Genomic DNA, 6,686 nt, shown 5'->3' on the forward strand with positions numbered 1-6,686 from the left:
TTTTTTTAAAATTTGGTTGGTTATCAGTGTTGTATGTAACAACATATCAGAAATAATACAGACTCAACAGGATGACAATAACCTATTCAATTTTCATGTGTCTGTTGAACTAGGTTATTAAGTCATTACAAGGTGACTGAGTACAGAAAAAATCATTTTGAACTTCAGTGATTTTTTCCACAATTATTTCCTGTTCTAAGGCTTTGTCTGCACAGCAACTCATAATAGCATAATGGAATAGTTATACCAGTATAACTCTCCTTGGGACTGCTTTATTCTAGAGAAAAAGTGGCTTTGACAGTGATCAGAGTGTGGGTAGTTATGCCTCATGGTTACATCAAGAGGAGATGGCCAGAAATCAGAGCCAAGGGTCAGAGCCAGTGACAAAAATTGGAGCTGAGGGTCATCAGGACCCAGCTATTTGGAGTGAAGTCAGGCTCCCAAAGATGGAAGGAGGCAGATTCAGGCACTATCACACCAACAGGCAACTATTTCAAGCAGTGACTAAAATGCTGTTGCTGGGCTTAAGAGCCAGTTGTCAGACTCCTCTAACCAATGAGGTGGTGCAGTGAATCATGCAGGCTACTACGGTTCAGCTGCATATGTCAGGTTGCCTGGAGACTGGGTCTGTTGCTGGCCTTGCTTCCTGAAGGTCATTACTCTTTTTTAGCATAAGTTACCTGCAAAACACCATAAACAAAAGGCATTCACATTGCAATGTGTCCGTATGTGGGGCTATACTGGTACAACCGTAGCATCGTGCATTGGAGGTTATAGCAGCACAAGCTGTGAATTCAGGCCATAGTGCCAATAGCAGCAACAAGATCTGGGTTCAGTCAGACTGTAGAGGTTTATCTTTAAAATAAACTATGAGTCAAGCCCCACCCAGAATCCTAGTCTTATTTCTGGCCATGAGAACTAAAATAAAACCTCCCTGGTCATCTTGGTAGGCAGACCTCCCCTCCCCACTCCCACAAGAATACTTTGGGGAAAGGAAATCTGTGCAAACAAACAAATACACACCATTGGAAAAATGCAAGTGCAAAGTTGAAACATTATTCATGATGTTTCATAATTTAGCTAATCACTTCTGTCTCATTTGAGCATCTGTGACTTTTTCCAGTTCAGTCCTGCCTTTAAGGGTTCAATTTTACAAGTCTTTCATCTCTCTGAGGGGAAGTCTACATAGCAATAGCGTTATTTCGAAATTGTTTTGAAATAACGGTTGGCTTATTTTGGTGTTGGTATACCTCATCCTATGAGGAATAACGCCTCTTATGACATAGCTATTTCAAAATAGTGGCTGTGTAGACAGGGCAGCGGCAGTTATTTTGAAATAAGGGGCCTCCAGCCCTTCCCAAGGTGCCCTGATGGCCACTCTGTCTACACTCAGCAAAACTCTATAGTCCCCACCTTCTCCTGGAGCCCTGCAGCTGCCATAGCTTCCCTTTGGGCAACACGAGCCAGTCTGTGGCTCCCACCCAGCCCCCAACTGCTCCCAGGGATGGCTCCCAGGCACCTGCCCAGGGCTGAAAGAGCTGCGCGCCTTCCTGGTTTGGTGTGGAAATCCTGGACCTTATTGAGGTTTGGGGTGACAAGACCAACCTCCAGGATCTCTGCACTAGATGTGGGAATGCCAATGTCTACGGCTGCACGGCTGAGGGCCTGGCCACCAAGGTGGAAATCTGCACCCAGGAGCAGGTGAGGATGAAAGTGAAAGAGCATCTGTGTCTGCCAGGGCAGCTCCCAATCTGGGGAAGAACCACACACCTGCCTCTATTATATGGACCTGGACCGCACCCTGGGGGGCAGGTCAGTCCCTTCCCCACTGCCGGTAGTGGACTCATGGCTTGACATGCCCATTGTGGTCCTGCCAGGGGATAGAGCCAGTGAGGAGGAGGAGGCAGAGGAAGAGGAAGAGGAGGCAGACGAGGTGAGCACTATCACCTTCCTGACCTGGAGCCAGTAACTCATATTGTGAACATGTCCCAGGCATTGTCCGAGGCCAGGGAAGGAACATCATGTGAGTGCCGTCGTATTCCCTTCACGCAGGGGGTGGAAGTGGTGGGTGGTGAGGGGTAGCTCTGTGCTTCTTGCTCAGCCCTTGTGGCCTGAGGATCATGCAGCAGCCTGTGCATGTGGAAGCACATGCCATGCTGCTCTGGCGCACACAGCCCCAGGAGGCTGCCACATGGGACCATTGTGCTATTGGCCGCAGGGTGTCTGGAGAGGCCTGCCATACTTATGGCACCAGGGTGGGACACAAGCCACCACTAGAAAGAGCCTGGGGACATGGACATACATAGCAGTGCTGCACACGGGACCCGGGCATGCCCGCACTCTCAGGGCAGCATCCACTCCCAGGGTATGTCTACACTACCACCCTAGTTCGAACTAGGGTGGTAATGTAGGCAACCGGAGTTGCAAATGAAGCCCGGGATTTGAATTTCCCGGGCTTCATTTGCATAAAGCCGGGCACCGCCATTTTTAAATGTCCGCTAGTGCGGACTCCGTGCCACGCGGCTACACGCAGCACGGACTAGGTAGTTCGGACTAGGCTTCCTAGTCCGAACTACCGTTACTCCTCGTGAAATGAGGAGTAACGGTAGTTTGGACTAGGAAGCCTAGTCCGAACTACCTAGTCCGTGCCGCGTGTAGCCGCGCTGCACGGAGTCCGCACTAGCGGAGATTTAAAAATGGCAGCGCCCGGCTTTATGCAAATGAAGCCCGGGAAATTCAAATCCCGGGCTTCATTTGCAACTCCAGTTGCCTACATTACCACCCTAGTTCGAACTAGGGTGGTAGTGTAGACATACCCCCAGGGACAGCTCCGTGAGGCACAGGAGTGTTTGCCACTCACACACACCACCTCTCCCAACACCCTGCCCCCTTCTCCTCAAATAGGCAGGGATACAAGTTCCTCTCACTGCGGGACACCCCCACCACCAGACACAGTGTGTGTGTGGGGCATGGAAGGAAGCCTCACTGCCCTGTGGCCCCGTCTCCCCCTGCAGGATCTTGGTTTGGTTTGCACCTTCCCATGCTTGCTTGTCCCCGGGACATGGGAATGGTGAGGCTCTCCCCATCCCGGGGACATCTGGGACCCTTCAGGCAAAGGCCCACTGGCTAGAACATACATGGCCTTGTTCCAAGCATATCGCCTTCATCTGAGCCGACAACTCGGTCTCAGCTCAGAGATACGGGTTAGGCTTCAGGCACAGTATCCCCTGGGATGACTGACAGTCTCTCTTTATTCTCCACAGCCAGACCAGCTGGTAGGGGTGTGGTTGACACCACCTGGGGACCCGCAGGCACCAGAGACCCATGGACAAGTTTATTGTTTCCCAAAAGAAAAAAGTCTGTTTTATTGCCTCTGCGTGGGAGGGTGTGGGAGGAAAGGCAGAGAGGGGGAGGCCCAGGGGACAGTGTCACTGGGGTCCTTGTGAGAAACTCTTTCTCAGGGCCTCCCAGATGCGCATGGCCCCTTGATGAGCCTGCCAGATGGCAGCCATGCATGGCTGATCAAAGGCCCTGCCAATGCGGTCAGCCTCTGCCCCCCCATCCTGGCAGGAATGCCTTCCCCTTCTGTTCACAAATATTGTGGAGCACACAACATGCAGCCATCATGCATAAGATGTTCCGCTCCCCGATGTCCACTCGGGTGAGGAGGCATCTGAACTGCATCTTTCATCACCATGTGGGCCCTGCTGAACCTGGCGTGGAAGTGTTCCCTGGAGTTGTTAAGGTGGCCAATGTAGGGCATCATGAGCCAGAGCAACAGAGGGTAGGCCGCGTCCTCCACCATGCACATGGGCATGTCCAGATCCCTGACCCTAATGGTGCTGTTGGGGAAAAAAGTTCCAGCATGCAGCTTCTGGAACACGCTGGAGTTGCGGAAGACGCGAGTTTTGTGCACCTTCCCCGACCACCTGACGAAGATGTCCATAAACTGGTCCCAGTGGTCCATGATGGCCTGCAGAACCATCAAGAAATACCCCTTCCAGTTGATGTAGACCAGTAGTCTCCAACCTTTTTACACCCAAGTTCACTTTTTAAATGACAGAACAAGACAAGATCTACCACCCTGCTCCTTCCTTGAAGCCCCACCCTCTCTAGTCTCCTCCTTTCCATCCTTTGCTATCCCCAACTCTTATACTGCTGCTTTTTTTTTCAATTCTTCTGTAGGAAGAGGTTTTTCCAACATTTGGCCTGTCTAGACTTGACCAAATGTCAGAAAAACCCCTTCTTTTGGAAGCCCCCTTATTCCTCATGGAAAGAGGAATATAGAGGTGACCGAAAGAGCATGTTTGCTCTTCCACTAAAAAAAGCGGAAGAACAAATGCATCCCTGGATGCAGAAGAGTTTTTCTGGGATATCTCCGGAATCCTGAAACACTCCTGCAGTCTAGCCATACCCTCGCTGCGTTGAGACAGTATGTGTAGGCTCTGGGGTGGGAATGAGGGATCTGGGTGTGGGAAGGGGTGAGAGGTGCAAGCTCTGGGAGGAAATCTGGATGCAGGAGGAGGTGGATAAGGGAACACTGGCTCGGGGAGGGGACTCCAGGCCGGGCAGTGTTGGGGGTCAGATGTAGGGTTGGGGTACTAAGCAAGCCACAGGTTCGTGGATGTGAGGGTTCAAGAATTTTGGTTGGGGTATGTGAGGGGCTCAGGGCAGGGGGTTCCAGTGTATGATAGGCTCAGATCTAGGGTCTGGGGGGAAGGGGGAGTGCAGGAGTGTTATGATGCTATGGCCAGATGGGGGCTTGGCCTCAATTGGGGGTTTGTTGACCAGGCTTCATTTTTAAATAAAATACTATGTCAAACACAAAAAGTTTCTGCATTGTCTTTATTTATGAGAGGGGCAGGGAACCTGTTTTGAGTCAGGGGTCACTGACCCAAAGAAAAGTCAGTTGGGGCCACACAAGTGAGATGCAAAAAAAAAAAAAAAAAACCACCTCCTCCAACCCCCCCCCCCAAGCCTCACTAATGTGGCCCCAACAGTGCTGGTGGGAGCAGGGGACATGATACTGAAGAAGGGTGCTAGTGGGTGCTGGGGCAAGGCACAGGGTGCCAGTGGGGGCAGGGTTCTGCAGCTGGGGCAGGGGAGAGGGAACAGGGTGCCAGGAGGTCAGGGGACAGGTTTCTGCAGCAGGGGGTAGGGTGCTAGTGGGGACAGAGTTCTGTGGCTGGGGGCAGGGAACAGGGTGCCGCGATGGCAGGGGACAGGTTTCTACAGCAGGGAACAGAGTACCAGTGGGGACAGAGTTCTGTGGCTGGGGGCAGGGAACAGGGTGCCGGGAGGGCAGGGGACAGGGATCTGCAGCAGGGAGCAGAGTGCCAGTGGGGACAGTTCTGTAGCTGGGGGCAGGGGAGAGGGAACATGGTGCTGGGAGGGCAGGGGACAGAGTTCTGATGCAGGGGTCCAGTGGGGGCAGAGAATCCTCTGTGCCCGCCTTCTCCCAGGATTCCCCCCCCACCAGAGGTGGGAAGCCCTGTCGTACGCCTTCTCCGGGCCCGACTCCCCACTCCCACAGAGCAGGGACGCCTGCGCACATGCCCCCTCGGGGCCTACCCCCCCTCGCGGAGCAGGGAAGCCCCCGTCTCATGCTCCCTCTGGGCCCGACTCCCCCCTCCCGCGAAGCAGGGAAGCCTGCTCATGTGCCCCTCAGGGCCAACCCCCCCTCCCGCCGAGCAGGGAAACCCCCATCATGCGCTCCATCCAGGCCCGACTCCCCCCTCCTACAGAGAAGGGAAGTCCCAGCACGCACCTCTGGAGACTCACCTGGTAAGTTCCTGGAACGCCACAGACTTGGGGCAAGGAAGCAGCCAGAGCATTTCCAGAACCCCCGGAAGTGACGCGCAGCTGCAGGACTTCCGTCCACCCTGCGGGAAGCTGCTACTACCTCCATTGTCGCTCAAGGTAGGTAGTGGGACTTCTTGGGGGTATGGGGAAAAAGGGGGCCCAGAACGCTTTGCGATCAACTGGTTGAGGCCTCGCGATTGACCAGCCGATCGCGATCGACTGGTTGGTGACCACGAATGTAGACAGATGTCCGGAGGTTGGTGGCCTGGATGGGGATATGGTTGCCATCAATAGCTCCCTGCAGCCCATGTCGGCAAAGCCAGTGATGAAGGCGTCCATGTCACTGCGATGGATGACCCTGCACAGTAGGATGGTGTTGATGGCCTGCATCACTTGTAGAAGGAGACAGACAGACAAACAAACAAACAAACAAACAAACGAACAGAGGATCAGAGGATGGCCAGAGCCCTTGGGAGGTCCCCAAGTCCAACCCTCGTCCCCCTCACACCAGGAACAACCTTTTACTTACCCCATCCCCCGGCAGGGCTTAGTGAAGGCAGGACTAAAAAAATCTCCCAGGGAGAGGGCTTCCACCCCCACCGTACACCTCTTCCCTTTTCCTAGGGTATCCTATTCCAGCAGTCCACCCCCCTCCTGGTACAGTAGCCCAAGAGCGCTATACCTGCATGAGGATAGCCCTGACATTTGATCTTCCCATGCTGAAATGGTTCCTGACAGATCGGTAGCTGTTCAGCATGGCGAGCTTCCACAGGTCTATGGCAATCCACTTCTCGAGGGGGGGGGTGGGTCTCATGTAAATGTCCCATTACCTAAGGGCAGGGGTGAGCCACGCACAAAGCTCCAGAAAAGTGGCCTTCCTCATG

Source organism: Pelodiscus sinensis, chromosome 1, assembly GCF_052426305.1.
Source record: "Pelodiscus sinensis isolate ZL-2025 chromosome 1, ASM5242630v1, whole genome shotgun sequence".
NCBI classification, from domain to species: Eukaryota; Metazoa; Chordata; order Testudines; family Trionychidae; genus Pelodiscus; species Pelodiscus sinensis.